The 14,053-nt window shown below is 48.0% G+C and overlaps 17 non-coding genes across 17 annotated transcripts; all 17 read right to left on the bottom strand.

The window, feature by feature from the left end:
* Positions 1-650: 650 nt before the first annotated feature.
* On the bottom strand, positions 651-723 carry TRNAN-GUU (transfer RNA asparagine (anticodon GUU)). The gene has a single exon. It is a non-coding gene; the product is annotated as a tRNA-Asn (tRNA).
* Positions 724-3,592: 2,869 nt separating this feature from the next.
* TRNAN-GUU (transfer RNA asparagine (anticodon GUU)) lies at positions 3,593-3,665 on the bottom strand. Its single transcript has one exon. It is a non-coding gene; the product is annotated as a tRNA-Asn (tRNA).
* A 3,028-nt stretch (positions 3,666-6,693) lies between these two features.
* On the bottom strand, positions 6,694-6,766 carry TRNAN-GUU (transfer RNA asparagine (anticodon GUU)). The gene has a single exon. It is a non-coding gene; the product is annotated as a tRNA-Asn (tRNA).
* A 1,403-nt stretch (positions 6,767-8,169) lies between these two features.
* Positions 8,170-8,242, bottom strand: TRNAN-GUU (transfer RNA asparagine (anticodon GUU)). The gene has a single exon. It is a non-coding gene; the product is annotated as a tRNA-Asn (tRNA).
* Positions 8,243-9,352: 1,110 nt separating this feature from the next.
* On the bottom strand, positions 9,353-9,425 carry TRNAN-GUU (transfer RNA asparagine (anticodon GUU)). Its single transcript has one exon. It is a non-coding gene; the product is annotated as a tRNA-Asn (tRNA).
* Positions 9,426-9,499: 74 nt separating this feature from the next.
* On the bottom strand, positions 9,500-9,572 carry TRNAN-GUU (transfer RNA asparagine (anticodon GUU)). The gene has a single exon. It is a non-coding gene; the product is annotated as a tRNA-Asn (tRNA).
* A 369-nt stretch (positions 9,573-9,941) lies between these two features.
* On the bottom strand, positions 9,942-10,014 carry TRNAN-GUU (transfer RNA asparagine (anticodon GUU)). Its single transcript has one exon. It is a non-coding gene; the product is annotated as a tRNA-Asn (tRNA).
* Positions 10,015-10,382: 368 nt separating this feature from the next.
* On the bottom strand, positions 10,383-10,456 carry TRNAN-GUU (transfer RNA asparagine (anticodon GUU)). The gene has a single exon. It is a non-coding gene; the product is annotated as a tRNA-Asn (tRNA).
* Positions 10,457-10,530: 74 nt separating this feature from the next.
* TRNAN-GUU (transfer RNA asparagine (anticodon GUU)) lies at positions 10,531-10,603 on the bottom strand. Its single transcript has one exon. It is a non-coding gene; the product is annotated as a tRNA-Asn (tRNA).
* A 222-nt stretch (positions 10,604-10,825) lies between these two features.
* Positions 10,826-10,898, bottom strand: TRNAN-GUU (transfer RNA asparagine (anticodon GUU)). The gene has a single exon. It is a non-coding gene; the product is annotated as a tRNA-Asn (tRNA).
* An 815-nt stretch (positions 10,899-11,713) lies between these two features.
* On the bottom strand, positions 11,714-11,787 carry TRNAN-GUU (transfer RNA asparagine (anticodon GUU)). The gene has a single exon. It is a non-coding gene; the product is annotated as a tRNA-Asn (tRNA).
* A 74-nt stretch (positions 11,788-11,861) lies between these two features.
* TRNAN-GUU (transfer RNA asparagine (anticodon GUU)) lies at positions 11,862-11,934 on the bottom strand. Its single transcript has one exon. It is a non-coding gene; the product is annotated as a tRNA-Asn (tRNA).
* Positions 11,935-12,156: 222 nt separating this feature from the next.
* On the bottom strand, positions 12,157-12,229 carry TRNAN-GUU (transfer RNA asparagine (anticodon GUU)). The gene has a single exon. It is a non-coding gene; the product is annotated as a tRNA-Asn (tRNA).
* A 221-nt stretch (positions 12,230-12,450) lies between these two features.
* Positions 12,451-12,523, bottom strand: TRNAN-GUU (transfer RNA asparagine (anticodon GUU)). The gene has a single exon. It is a non-coding gene; the product is annotated as a tRNA-Asn (tRNA).
* Positions 12,524-12,597: 74 nt separating this feature from the next.
* On the bottom strand, positions 12,598-12,670 carry TRNAN-GUU (transfer RNA asparagine (anticodon GUU)). The gene has a single exon. It is a non-coding gene; the product is annotated as a tRNA-Asn (tRNA).
* Positions 12,671-13,631: 961 nt separating this feature from the next.
* On the bottom strand, positions 13,632-13,705 carry TRNAN-GUU (transfer RNA asparagine (anticodon GUU)). The gene has a single exon. It is a non-coding gene; the product is annotated as a tRNA-Asn (tRNA).
* Positions 13,706-13,779: 74 nt separating this feature from the next.
* Positions 13,780-13,852, bottom strand: TRNAN-GUU (transfer RNA asparagine (anticodon GUU)). The gene has a single exon. It is a non-coding gene; the product is annotated as a tRNA-Asn (tRNA).
* Positions 13,853-14,053: the final 201 nt, after the last annotated feature.

The raw sequence follows: 14,053 nt of genomic DNA on the forward strand, positions 1-14,053 counted from the left end.
ATGGTTGTCAGGTATTGTGGAAAAGTTATGACTTTTCACGCCACATCTGAGACTCCACAACACCTCTCCCGGGTGGGCTCGAACCACCAACCTTTTGGTTAACAGCCGAACGCGCTTACCATTGCGCCACGGAAGCCCAAACATTAAATGTTCGTCAGGTATTGTGGAAAAACTCTGACTTTTTACGTTACATTTGAGATCCCATAACACCTCTCCCGGCTGAGCTCGAACCACCAACCTTTCGGTTAACAGCCGAACGCGCTAACCATTGCGCCACGGAAGCCCAAAAAAAAATGTTCGTCAGGTATTGTGGAAAAACTTTGCCTTTTTACGTTACATTTGAGACTTCACAACGCCGCTCCCGGGTGGGCTCGAACCACCAACCTATTGGTTAACAGCCGAACGCGCTAACCATTGAGCCACGGAAGCTCAGCAATTGAAAGGTTGTCAGGTATTGTGGAAAAGTTATGACTTTTCACGCTACATCTGAGACCCCACAACACCTCTCCCGGGTGGGCTCCAACCACCAACCTTTCGGTTAACAGCCGAACGCGCTAACCATTGCGCCACGGAAGCCCAAAAATTAATTGTTCGTCAGGTATTGTGGAAAAACTTTGCCTTTTTACGTTACATTTGAGACTTCACAACACCGCTCCCGGGTGGGCTCGAACCACCAACCTTTCGGTTAACAGCCGAACGCGCTAACCATTGCGCCACGGAAGCCCAAAAAAAAATGTTCGTCAGGTATTGTGGAAAAACTTTGCCTTTTTACGTTACATTTGAGACTTCACAACACCGCTCCCGGGTGGGCTCGAACCACCAACCTATTGGTTAACAGCCGAACGCGCTAACCATTGAGCCACGGAAGCTCAGAAATTGAAAGGTTGTCAGGTATTGTGGAAAAGTTATGACTTTTCACGCTACATCTGAGACCCCACAACACCTCTCCCGGGTGGGCTCCAACCACCAACCTTTCGGTTAACAGCCGAACGCGCTAACCATTGCGCCACGGAAGCCCAAAAATTAAATGTTCGTCAGGTATTGTGGAAAAACTTTGCCTTTTTACGTTACATTTGAGACTTCACAACACCGCTCCCGGGTGGGCTCGAACCACCAACCTTTTGGTTAACAGCCGAACGCGCTAACCATTGAGCCACGGAACCTCAGAAATTGAATGGTTGTCAGCTATTGTGGAAAAGTTATGACTTTTCACGCTACATCTGAGACCCCACAACACCTCTCCCGGGTGGGCTCGAACCACCAACCTTTCGGTTAACAGCTCAACGCGCTAACCATTGCGCCACGGAAGCCCAAAAATTAAATGTTCGTCAGGTATTGTGGAAAAACTCTGACTTTTTACGTTACATTTGACATCCCATAACACCGCTCCCGGGTGGGCTCGAACCACCAACCTTTCGTTTAACAGCCGAACGCATTAACCATTGCGCCACGGAAGCCTAAGAAATAAATGTTCGTCAGGTATTGTGGAAAAACTTTGCCTTATTACGTTACATTTGAGACTTCACAACACCGCTCCCGGGTGGGCTCGAACCACCGACCTTTCGGTTAACAGCCGAACGCACTAACCATTGCGCCACGGAAGCCCAAAAATTAAATGTTCGTCAGGTATTGTGGAAAAACTTTGCCTTTTTACGATACATTTGAGACTTCACAACACTGCTCCCGGATGGGCTCGAACCACCGACCTTTCGGTTAACAGCCGAACGCACTAACCATTGCGCCACGGAAGCCCAAAAATTAAATGTTCGTCAGGTATTGTGGAAAAACTCTGACTTTTTACGTTACATTTGAGATCCCATAACACCGCTCCCGGCTGGGCTCGAACCACCAACCTTTCGGTTAACAGCCGAACGCGCTAACCATTGCGCCACGGAAGCCCAAAAATTAAATGTTCGTCAGGTATTGTGGAAAAACTCTGACGTTTTACGTTACATTTGAGATCCCATAACACCGCTCCCGGCTGGGCTCGAACCACCAACCTTTCGGTTAACAGCCGAACGCGCTAACCATTGCGCCACGGAAGCCCAAAAAAAATGTTCGTCAGGTATTGTGGAAAAACTTTGCCTTTTTACGTTTTATTTGAGACTTCACAACACCGCTCCCGGGTGGGCTCGAACCACCAACCTATTGGTTAACAGCCGAACGCGCTAACCATTGACCCACGGAAGCTCAGAAATTGAAAGGTTGTCAGGTATTGTGGAAAAGTTATGACTTTTCACGCTACATCTGAGACCCCACAACACCTCTCCCGGGTGGGCTCGAACCACCAACCTTTCGGTTAACAGCCGAAGGGCTAACCATTGCGCAACGGAAGCCCAAAAAATTAATGGTCGTCAGGTATTGAGGAAAAGCTTTGGATTTTTACGTTACATTTGAGACTTCACAACACCGCTCCCGGGTGGGCTTGAACCACCAACCTTTCGGTTAACAGCCGAACGCGATAACCATTGAGCCACGGGAGCTCAGAATTTACATGGTTGTCACGTATTGTGGAAACGTTTTGAATTATTACGCTACATCTGAGACTCCACAACACCTCTCTCGCGTGGGCTCGAACCACCAACCTATTGGTTAACATCCGAACGCGCTAACCATGGAGCCAAAGAAGCTCAGAAATGAAATGGTCTTCAGCTATTGTGGAAAAACTCTGACTATTTACCTTACATTTGAGATCCCATAACACCGCTCCCGGGTGGGCTCGAACCACCAACATTTTGGTTAACAGCCGAACGCGCTAACCATTGCGCCACGGAAGCCCAAAAATTAAATGGTCGTCAGGTATTGTGGAAAAACTCTGACTTTTTACGTTACATTCGAGACTTCACAACACCGCTCCCGGGTGGGCTCGAACCACCAACCTTTCAGTTAACAGACGAACGCGCTAACCATTGCGCCAAGGAAGCCCAAAAATTAAATGTTCGTCAGGTATTGTGGAAAAACTCTGACTTTTTACGTTACATTTGAGATCCCATTACACCGCTCCCGGGTGGGCTCGAACCACCAACCTATTGGTTAACAGCCGAACGCGCTAACCATTGAGCCACGGAAGCTCAGAAATTAAATGGTTGTCAGGTATTGTGGAAAAGTTATGACTTTTCACGCTACATCAGAGACCCCACAACACCTCTCGCGGGTGGGCTCAACCACCAACCTTTCGGCTTACAGCTGAACGCGCTGCGCGCTAACCATTGCGCCACGGAAGCCCAAAAATTAAATGTTCGTCAGGTATTGTGGAAAAACTCTGACTTTCTACGTTACATTTGAGATCCCATAACACCGCTCCCGGGTGGGCTCGAACCACCAACCTTTCGGTTAACAGCCGAACGCGCTAACCATTGAGCCACGGAAGCTCTGAAATTAAATGGTTGTCAGGTATTGTGGAAAAGTTATGACTTTTCACGCTACATCAGAGACTCCACAACACCTCTCCCGGGTGGGCTCGAACCACCAACCTTTTGGTTAACATCCGAACGCGCTAACCATGGAGCCAAAGAAGCTCGGAAATGAAATGGTCTTCAGCTATTGTAGAAAAACTCTGACTTTTTACCTTACATTTGAGATCCCATAACACCGCTCCCGGGTGGGCTCGAACCACCAACCTTTCGGTTAACAGCCGAACGCGCTAACCATTGCGCCACGGAAGCCCAAAAATTAAATGTTCGTCAGGTATTGTGGAAAAACTCTGACTTTTTACGTTACATTTGAGATCCCATAACACCGCTCCCGGCTGGGCTCGAACCACCAACCTTTCGGTTAACAGCCGAACGCGCTAACCATTGCGCCACGGAAGCCCAAAAAAAATGTTCGTCAGGTATTGTGGAAAAACTTAGCCTTTTTACGTTACATTTAAGACTTCACAAAACCGCTCCCGGGTGGGCTCGAACCACCAACCTTTTGGTTAACATCCGAACGCGCTAACCATGGGGCCAAAGAAGCTCAGAAATGAAATGGTCTTCAGCTATTGTAGAAAAACTCTGACTTTTTACCTTACATTTGAGATCCCATAACACCGCTCCCGGGTGGGCTCGAACCACCAACCTATTGGTTAACAGCCGAACGCACTAACCATTGAGCCACGGAAGCTCAGAAGTTAAATGGTCGTTAGGTATTGTGGAAAAACTCTGATTTTTTACGTTACATTTGAGATCCCATAACACCGCTCCCGGGTGGGCTCGAACCATCAACCTTTCGGTTAACAGCCGAACGCACTAACCATTGCGCCACGGAAGCCCAAAAAATAATGTTCGTCAGGTATTGTGGAAAAACTTTGCCTTTTTACGTTACATTCGAGACTTCACAACACCGCTCCCGGGTGGGCTCGAACCACCAACCTTTCGGTTAACAGCCGAACGCGCTAACCATTGCGCCAAGGAAGCCCAAAAATTAAATGTTCGTCAGGTATTGTGGAAAAACTCTGACTTTTTACGTTACATTTGAGATCCCATAACACCGCTCCCGGGTGGGCTCGAACCAACAACCTATTGGTTAACAGCCGAACGCGCTAACCATTGAGCCACGGAAGCTCAGAAATTAAATGGTTGTCAGGTATTGTGGAAAAGTTATGACTTTTCACGCAACATCAGAGACCCCAAAACACCTCTCCCGGGTGAGCTCAACCACCAACCTTTCGGTTAACAGCTGAACGCGCTGCGCGCTAACCATTGCGCCACGGAAGCCCAAAAATTAAATGTTCGTCAGGTATTGTGGAAAAACTCTGACTTTCTACGTTACATTTGAGATCCCATAACACCGCTCCCGGGTGGGCTCGAACCACCAACCTTTCGGTTAACAGCTGAACGCGCTAACCATTGCGCCACGGAAGCCCAAAAATTCAATGTTCGTCAGGTATTGTGGAAAAACTCTGACTTTTTACGTTACATTTGAGATCCCATAACACCGCTCCCGGGTGGGCTCGAACCAACAACCTATTGGTTAACAGCCGAACGCGCTAACCATTGAGCCACGGAAGCTCAGAAATTAAATGGTTGTCAGGTATTGTGGAAAAGTTATGACTTTTCACGCAACATCAGAGACCCCAAAACACCTCTCCCGGGTGAGCTCAACCACCAACCTTTCGGTTAACAGCTGAACGCGCTGCGCGCTAACCATTGCGCCACGGAAGCCCAAAAATTAAATGTTCGTCAGGTATTGTGGAAAAACTCTGACTTTCTACGTTACATTTGAGATCCCATAACACCGCTCCCGGGTGGGCTCGAACCACCAACCTTTCGGTTAACAGCTGAACGCGCTAACCATTGCGCCACGGAAGCCCAAAAATTAAATGTTCGTCAGGTATTGTGGAAAAACTCTGACTTTTTACGTTACATTTGAGATCCCATAACACCGCTTTCGGGTGTGCTCGAACCACCAACCTATTGGTTAACAGCCTAACGCGCTAACCATTGAGCCACGGAAGCTCAGAAATTGAATGGTTGTCAGGTATTGTGGAAAAGTTATGACTTTTCACGCCACATCTGAGACCCCACAACACCTCTCCCGGGTGGGCTCGAGCCACCAACCTTTCGGTTAACAGCCGAACGCGCTAACCATTGCGCCAAGGAAGCCCAAAAATTAAATGTTCGTCAGGTATTGTGGAAAAACTCTGACTTTTTACGTTACATTTGAGATCCCATAACACCGCTCCCGGGTGGGCTCGAACTACCAACCTATTGGTTAACAGCCGAACGCGCTAACCATTGAGCCACGGAAGCTCAGAAATTAAATGGTTATCAGGTATTGTGGAAAAGTTATGACTTTTCACGCTACATCAGAGACCCCACAACACCTCTCCCGGGTGGGCTCAACCACCAACCTTTCGGTTAACAGCTGAACGCGCTGCGCGCTAACCATTGCGCCACGGAAGCCCAAAAATTAAATGTTCGTCAGGTATTGTGGAAAAACTTTGCCTTTTTACGTTACATTCGAGACTTCACAACACCGCTCCCGGGTGGGCTCGAACCACCAACCTATTGGTTAACAGCCGAACGCGCTAACCATTGAGCCACGGAAGCTCAGAAATTGAATGGTTGTCAGGTATTATGGAAAAGTTATGACTTTTCACGCTACATCTGAGACCCCACATTACCTCTCCTGGGTGGGCTCGAACCACCAACCTTTCGGTTAACAGCTGAACGCGCTAAAAAATGCGCCACAGAAGCCCAAAAATTAAATGTTCGTCAGGTATTGTGGAAACACTATGACTTTTTACGTTACATTTGAGATCCCAAAACACCTCTCCCGGGTGGGCTCGAACCACCAACCTTTCGGTTAAAAGCTGAACGCGCTAAATATTGCGCCACGGAAGCCCAAAAATTAAGTGTTCGTCAGGTATTGTGGAAAAACTCTGACTTTTTACGTTACATTTGAGACCCCACAACACCTCTCCCGGGTGGGCTCGAACCACCAACCTTTCGGTTAACAGCCGAAAGCGCTAACCATTGAGCCACGGAAGCTCAGAAATTAAATGGTTTTTAGGTATTGTGGAAAAACTCTGACTTTTTACGTTACATTTGAGATCCCATAACACCGCTCCCGGGTGGGTTCGAACCACCAACGTTTCGGTTAACAGCCGACCGCGCTAACCATTGCGCCACGGAAGCCCAAAAAATCAATGTTCGTCAGGTATTGTGGAAAAACTTTGCCTATTTACGTTACATTCGAGACTTCACACACCGCTCCCGGGTGGGCTCGAACCACCAACCTTTCGGTTAACAGCCGAACGCGCTAACCATTGCGCCACGGAAGCCCAAAAATTAAATGTTCGTCAGGTATTGTGGAAAAACTCTGACTTTTTACGTTACATTTGAGATCCCATACCACCGCTCCCGGGTGGGCTCGAACCACCAACCTATTGGTTAACAGCCGAACGCGCTAACCATTGAGCCACGGAAGCTCAGAAATTAAATGGTTGTCAGGTATTGTGGAAAAGTTATGACTTTTCACGCTACATCAGAGACCCCACAACACCTCTCCCGGGTGGGCTCGAACCACCAACCTTTCGGTTAACAGCTGAACGCGCTGTGCGCTAACCATTGCGCCACGGAAGCCCAAAAATTAAATGTTCGTCAGGTATTGTGGAAAAACTCTGACTTTTTACGTTACATTTGAGATCCCATAACACCGCTTTCGGGTGTGCTCGAACCACCAACCTATTGGTTAACAGCCTAACGCGCTAACCATTGAGCCACGGAAGCTCAGAAATTGAATGGTTGTCAGGTATTGTGGAAAAGTTATGACTTTTCACGCCACATCTGAGACCCCACAACACCTCTCCCGGGTGGGCTCGAGCCACCAACCTTTCGGTTAACAGCCGAACACGCTAACCATTGCGCCAAGGAAGCCCAAAAATTAAATGTTCGTCAGGTATTGTGGAAAAACTCTGACTTTTTACGTTACATTCGAGACTTCACAACACCGCTCCCGGGTGGGCTCGAACTACCAACCTATCGGTTAACAGCCGAACGCGCTAACCATTGAGCCACGGAAGCTCAGAAATTGAATGGTTGTCAGGTATTATGGAAAAGTTATGACTTTTCACGCTACATCTGAGACCCCACATTACCTCTCCTGGGTGGGCTCGAACCACCAACCTTTCGGTTAACAGCTGAACGCGCTAAAAAATGCGCCACAGAAGCCCAAAAATTAAATGTTCGTCAGGTATTGTGGAAACACTATGACTTTTTACGTTACATTTGAGATCCCAAAACACCTCTCCCGGGTGGGCTCGAACCACCAACCTTTCGGTTAAAAGCTGAACGCGCTAACCATTGCGCCACGGAAGCCCAAAAATTAAGTGTTCGTCAGGTATTGTGGAAAAACTCTGACTTTTTACGTTACATTTGAGACTCCACAACACCTCTCCCGGGTGGGCTCGAACCACCAACCTTTCGGTTAACAGCCGAAAGCGCTAACCATTGAGCCACGGAAGCTCAGAAATTAAATGGTTTTTAGGTATTGTGGAAAAACTCTGACTTTTTACGTTACATTTGAGATCCCATAACACCGCTCCCGGGTGGGTTCGAACCACCAACGTTTCGGTTAACAGCCGAACGCGCTAACCATTGCGCCACGGAAGCCCAAAAAATCAATGTTCGTCAGGTATTGTGGAAAAACTTTGCCTATTTACGTTACATTCGAGACTTCACACACCGCTCCCGGGTGGGCTCGAACCACCAACCTTTCGGTTAACAGCCGAACGCGCTAACCATTGCGCCACGGAAGCCCAAAAATTAAATGTTCGTCAGGTATTGTGGAAAAACTCTGACTTTTTACGTTACATTTGAGATCCCATACCACCGCTCCCGGGTGGGCTCGAACCACCAACCTATTGGTTAACAGCCGAACGCGCTAACCATTGAGCCACGAAAGCTCAGAAATTAAATGGTTGTCAGGTATTGTGGAAAAGTTATGACTTTTCACGCTACATCAGAGACCCCACAACACCTCTCCCGGGTGGGCTCGAACCACCAACCTTTCGGTTAACAGCTGAACGCGCTGCGCGCTAACCATTGCGCCACGGAAGCCCAAAAATTAAATGTTCGTCAGGTATTGTGGAAAAACTCTGACTTTTTACGTTAAATTTAAGAACCCATAACACCGCTCCCGGGTGGGCTCGAACCACCAACCTATTGGTTAACAGCCGAAAGCGCTAACCATTGCGCCACGGAAGCCCAAAAATTAAATGTTCGTCAGGTATTGTGGAAAAACTCTGACTTTTTACGTTACATTTGAGATCCCATAACACCGCTTTCGGGTGTGCTCGAACCACCAACCTATTGGTTAACAGCCTAACGCGCTAACCATTGAGCCACGGAAGCTCAGAAATTGAATGGTTGTCAGGTATTGTGGAAAAGTTATGACTTTTCACGCAACATCTGAGACCCCACAACACCTCTCCCGGGGGGGCTCGAGCCACCAACCTTTCGGTTAACAGCTGAACGCGCTAACCATTGCGCCACGGAAGCCCAAAAATTAAATGTTCGTCAGCTATTGTGGAAAAACTCTGACTTTTTACGTTACATTTGAGATCCCATAACACCGAACCCGGGTGGGCTCGAACCACCAACCTATTGGATAACAGCCGAACGCGCTAACCATTGAGCCACGGAAGCTCAGAAATTGAATGGTTTTCAGGTATTGTGGAAAAACTCTGACTTTTTACGTTACATTTGAGATCCCATAACACCGCTCCCGGGTGGGCTCGAACCACCAACCTATTGGTTAACAGCCGAACGCGCTAACCATTGAGCCACGGAAGCTCAGAAGTTAAATGGTCGTTAGGTATTGTGGAAAAACTCTGACTTTTTACGTTACATTTGAGATCCCATAACACCGCTCCCGGGTGGGCTCGAACCACCAACCTTTCGGTTAACAGCCGAACGCGCTAACCATTGCGCCACGGAAGCCCTAAAAATAAATGTTCGTCAGGTATTGTGGAAAAACTTTGCCTTTTTACGTTACATTTGAGTCTTCACAACACCGCTCCCGGGTGGGCTCGAACCACCAACCTTTCGGTTAACAGCCGAACGCGCTAACCATTGCGCCACGGAAGCCCAAAAATTAAATGTTCGTCAGGTATTGTGGAAAAACTCTGACTTTTTTACGTTACATTTGAGATCCCATAACACCGCTCCCGGGTAGGCTCGAACCACCAACCTATTGGTTAACAGCCGAACGCGCTAACCATTGAGCCACGGAAGCTCAGAAGTGAAATGGTCGTTAGGTATTGTGGAAAAACTCTGACTTTTTACGTCACATTTGAGATCCCATAACACCGCTCCCGGGTGGGCTCGAACCTCCAACCTTTCGGTTAACAGCCGAACGCGCTAACCATTGCGCCACGGAAGCCCAAAAAATAAATGTTCGTCAGGTATTGTGGAAAAACTTTGCCTTTTTACGTTACATTTGAGATCCCATAACACCGCTCCCGGGTGGGCTCGAACCACCAACCTTTCGGTTAACAGCCGAACGCGCTAACCATTGCGCCACGGAAGCCCAAAAAATAAATGTTCGTCAGGTATTGTGGAAAAACTTTGCCTTTTTACGTTACATTCGAGACTTCACAACACCGCTCCCGGGTGGGCTCGAACCACCAACCTTTCGGTTAACAGCCGAACGCGCTAACCATTGCGCCAAGGAAGCCCAAAAATTAAATGTTCGTCAGGTATTGTGGAAAAACTCTGACTTTTTACGTTACATTTGAGATCCCATAACACCGCTCCCGGGTGGGCTCGAACCACCAACCTATTGGTTAACAGCCGAACGCGCTAACCATTGAGCCACGGAAGCTCAGAAGTTAAATGGTCGTTAGGTATTGTGGAAAAACTCTGACTTTTTACGTTACATTTGAGATCCCATAACACCGCTCCCGGGTGGGCTCGAACCACCAACCTTTCGGTTAACAGCCGAACGCGCTAACCAATTGCGCCACGGAAGCCCTAAAAATAAATGTTCGTCAGGTATTGTGGAAAAACTTTGCCTTTTTACGTTACATTTGAGTCTTCACAACACCGCTCCCGGGTGGGCTCGAACCACCAACCTTTCGGTTAACAGCCGAACGCGCTAACCATTGCGCCACGGAAGCCCATAAATTAAATGTTCGTCAGGTATTGTGGAAAAACTCTGACTTTTTTACGTTACATTTGAGATCCCATAACACCGCTCCCGGGTAGGCTCGAACCACCAACCTATTGGTTAACAGCCGAACGCGCTAACCATTGAGCCACGGAAGCTCAGAAGTTAAATGGTCGTTAGGTATTGTGGAAAAACTCTGACTTTTTACGTCACATTTGAGATCCCATAACACCGCTCCCGGGTGGGCTCGAACCACCAACCTTTCGGTTAACAGCCGAACGCGCTAACCATTGCGCCACGGAAGCCCAAAAAATAAATGTTCGTCAGGTATTGTGGAAAAACTTTGCCTTTTTACGTTACATTCGAGACTTCACAACACCGCTCCCGGGTGGGCTCGAACCACCAACCTTTCGGTTAACAGCCGAACGCGCTAACCATTGCGCCAAGGAAGCCCAAAAATTAAATGTTCGTCAGGTATTGTGGAAAAACTCTGACTTTTTACGTTATATTTGAGATCCCATAACACCGCTCCCGGGTGGGCTCGAACCACCAACCTATTGGTTAACAGCCGAACGCGCTAACCATTGAGCCACGGAAGCTCAGAAATTAAATGGTTGTCAGGTATTGTGGAAAAGTTATGACTTTTCACGCTACATCAGAGACCCCACAACACCTCTCCCGGGTGGGCTCAACCACCAACCTTTCGGTTAACAGCTAAACGCGCTGCGCGCTAACCATTGCGCCACGGAAGCCCAAAAATTAAATGTTCGTCAGGTATTGTGGAAAAACTCTGACTTTCTACGTTACATTTGAGATTCCATAACACCGCTCCCGGGTGGGCTCGAACCACCAACCTTTCGGTTAACAGCTGAACGCGCTAACCATTGCGCCACGGAAGCCCAAAAATTAAATGTTCGTCAGGTATTGTGGAAAAACTCTGACTTTTTACGTTACATTCGAGACTTCACAACACCGCTCCCGGGTGGGCTCGAACCACCAACCTTTCGGTTAACAGCCGAACGCGCTAACCATTGCGCCAAGGAAGCCCAAAAATTAAATGTTCGTCAGGTATTGTGGAAAAACTCTGACTTTTTACGTTACATTTGAGATCCCATAACACCGCTCCCGGGTGGGCTCGAACCACCAACCTTTCGGTTAACAGCCGAACGCGCTAACCAATTGCGCCACGGAAGCCCTAAAAATAAATGTTCGTCAGGTATTGTGGAAAAACTTTGCCTTTTTACGTTACATTTGAGTCTTCACAACACCGCTCCCGGGTGGGCTCGAACCACCAACCTTTCGGTTAACAGCCGAACGCGCTAACCATTGCGCCACGGAAGCCCATAAATTAAATGTTCGTCAGGTATTGTGGAAAAACTCTGACTTTTTTACGTTACATTTGAGATCCCATAACACCGCTCCCGGGTAGGCTCGAACCACCAACCTATTGGTTAACAGCCGAACGCGCTAACCATTGAGCCACGGAAGCTCAGAAGTTAAATGGTCGTTAGGTATTGTGGAAAAACTCTGACTTTTTACGTCACATTTGAGATCCCATAACACCGCTCCCGGGTGGGCTCGAACCACCAACCTTTCGGTTAACAGCCGAACGCGCTAACCATTGCGCCACGGAAGCCCAAAAAATAAATGTTCGTCAGGTATTGTGGAAAAACTTTGCCTTTTTACGTTACATTCGAGACTTCACAACACCGCTCCCGGGTGGGCTCGAACCACCAACCTTTCGGTTAACAGCCGAACGCGCTAACCATTGCGCCAAGGAAGCCCAAAAATTAAATGTTCGTCAGGTATTGTGGAAAAACTCTGACTTTTTACGTTATATTTGAGATCCCATAACACCGCTCCCGGGTGGGCTCGAACCACCAACCTTTCGGTTAACAGCCGAACGCGCTAACCATTGCGCCACGGAAGCCCAAAAAATAAATGTTCGTCAGGTATTGTGGAAAAACTCTGACTTTTTACGTCACATTTGAGATCCCATAACACCGCTCCCGGGTGGGCTCGAACCACCAACCTTTCGGTTAACAGCCGAACGCGCTAACCATTGCGCCACGGAAGCCCAAAAAATAAATGTTCGTCAGGTATTGTGGAAAAACTTTGCCTTTTTACGTTACATTCGAGACTTCACAACACCGCTCCCGGGTGGGCTCGAACCACCAACCTTTCGGTTAACAGCCGAACGCGCTAACCATTGCGCCAAGGAAGCCCAAAAATTAAATGTTCGTCAGGTATTGTGGAAAACTCTGACTTTTTACGTTATATTTGAGATCCCATAACACCGCTCCCGGGTGGGCTCGAACCACCAACCTATTGGTTAACAGCCGAACGCGCTAACCATTGAGCCACGGAAGCTCAGAAATTAAATGGTTGTCAGGTATTGTGGAAAAGTTATGACTTTTCACGCTACATCAGAGACCCCACAACACCTCTCCCGGGTGGGCTCAACCACCAACCTTTCGGTTAACAGCTAAACGCGCTGCGCGCTAACCATTGCGCCACGGAAGCCCAAAAATTAAATGTTCGTCAGGTATTGTGGAAAAACTCTGACTTTCTACGTTACATTTGAGATTCCATAACACCGCTCCCGGGTGGGCTCGAACCACCAACCTTTCGGTTAACAGCTGAACGCGCTAACCATTGCGCCACGGAAGCCCAAAAATTAAATGTTCGTCAGGTATTGTGGAAAAACTCTGACTTTTTACGTTACATTCGAGACTTCACAACACCGCTCCCGGGTGGGCTCGAACCACCAACCTTTCGGTTAACAGCCGAACGCGCTAACCATTGCGCCAAGGAAGCCCAAAAATTAAATGTTCGTCAGGTATTGTGGAAAAACTCTGACTTTTTACGTTACATTTGAGATCCCATAACACCGCTCCCGGGTGGGCTCGAACCACCAACCTATTGGTTAACAGCCGAACGCGCTAACCATTGAGCCACGGAAGCTCAGAAGTTAAATGGTCGTTAGGTATTGTGGAAAAACTCTGACTTTTTACGTTACATTTGAGATCCCATAACACCGCTCCCGGGTGGGCTCGAACCACCAACCTTTCGGTTAACAGCCGAACGCGCTAACCAATTGCGCCACGGAAGCCCTAAAAATAAATGTTCGTCAGGTATTGTGGAAAAACTTTGCCTTTTTACGTTACATTTGAGTCTTCACAACACCGCTCCCGGGTGGGCTCGAACCACCAACCTTTCGGTTAACAGCCGAACGCGCTAACCATTGCGCCACGGAAGCCCATAAATTAAATGTTCGTCAGGTATTGTGGAAAAACTCTGACTTTTTTACGTTACATTTGAGATCCCATAACACCGCTCCCGGGTAGGCTCGAACCACCAACCTATTGGTTAACAGCCGAACGCGCTAACCATTGAGCCACGGAAGCTCAGAAGTTAAATGGTCGTTAGGTATTGTGGAAAAACTCTGACTTTTTACGTC

Source organism: Phalangium opilio, unplaced genomic scaffold (assembly GCF_054372755.1).
Source record: "Phalangium opilio isolate 3A_F unplaced genomic scaffold, DU_Popi_V2 ptg000505l_1, whole genome shotgun sequence".
Classification (NCBI taxonomy): Eukaryota; Metazoa; Arthropoda; class Arachnida; order Opiliones; family Phalangiidae; genus Phalangium; species Phalangium opilio.